Source organism: Pristiophorus japonicus, chromosome 1, assembly GCF_044704955.1.
Source record: "Pristiophorus japonicus isolate sPriJap1 chromosome 1, sPriJap1.hap1, whole genome shotgun sequence".
NCBI lineage: Eukaryota > Metazoa > Chordata > Chondrichthyes > Pristiophoridae > Pristiophorus > Pristiophorus japonicus.
Genome location: NC_091977.1, coordinates 88,149,507 through 88,150,749, shown reverse-complemented (window position 1 = coordinate 88,150,749; position 1,243 = coordinate 88,149,507).

The following is a 1,243-nucleotide window of genomic DNA, read 5'->3' as shown; positions in this document are numbered from 1 at the left end:
CAACCCCCGCCCACATCCCACTTTTTCCACCATTGACATAAATCACATGTTCAACATGTCCACCATCACAGAATACAAAGGCAAAGCAGGAGCGTGGTCCCCAGCCCCCATATATTGTGACAAATTGCATACACCCAGATGGAGATATAACATAGCTATCACCTGCGCATATGCACCTCACTTTCCTTCCCCCCTCCCTTTCTTCTCCCCACCTCTACCCCTTCCCCTCCTCGCTCCATGGCGCCTGGCCGAGGAGCTCTTCAGGCGTTGCCTCATTGTGGGGGATGAAGGTAGATGCGGTGGTTGCATGGGTACGGGAGTGGGGGCTGCCGAGGAGGCAACATTCTCTGATGCAGAAGCAAGGATCTTGGTCCTTACTCTCATCTGTTGTTTGCAGTGGTGGTGCGGAACCTAGGGGTGGAGTGCCACGCTCAGGGAGTACTGCGAGGCCTGTGGCAGCAGTGTTCCTGGCTATCACATCCAGGGACTCCGCCATGCGTGGAATGTACTCGGTCATGGTGGCCAGCTGTCGGGATATGCCCCCCAATGCTTCGATGAGCTGGTCACCAATGTCTGCAGACCTTCTGGACAACTGTACCATCTCTCCGCTGTCATGTTGCACTCGTGGAACAGACCTGCCGCGTCCACGAGGCCTCCGCGGGGTCGCGCCGTCCTGGAGAAAAATGGAGTGTCCTGTGGAGAGGTGTTTGGGGCTGATAATTCAAGAGTGGAGGCGGGACTGACCGGTGGACGACTAGATGGCCTTGGAGTGGAATGTCTTCTGGAGCGTGGTGATGCAGGTTCTTCGAAGTCCTCACTCTCATCCGTTGTGAACAGACTGTGCAGATTGACGAGCTCCTCAGCACCAGATGTAGTAGGATCATCTGCCGACTCCTGCCCCGCGCCCCCACCTTCTGGCCTCTGTGGCCTTGCCTGGGGCCACGTTGCTGGCTGAGCTGCAAGACACAAATGAGGCTATTGGAGGAGAAGAGGGTGCTAGGGTCACAAGATGAGTCAAGTGGTACACACAGCATATGCACGACAAAAGCACCACCGCTCTCAAAATCATCGCAGACATCACATTTCATGACCATCAACACATTTGCAATGCAATGATTTTCACTAGACCAGCATTATTTCAAGGACAATTTTAGAAATCAGCTATCATAAATGATTATTCAGATATGAGTTGGTGAGGCATCTATTGAATTTACATCACGCAATGGTGTAAGCTTTACTCACA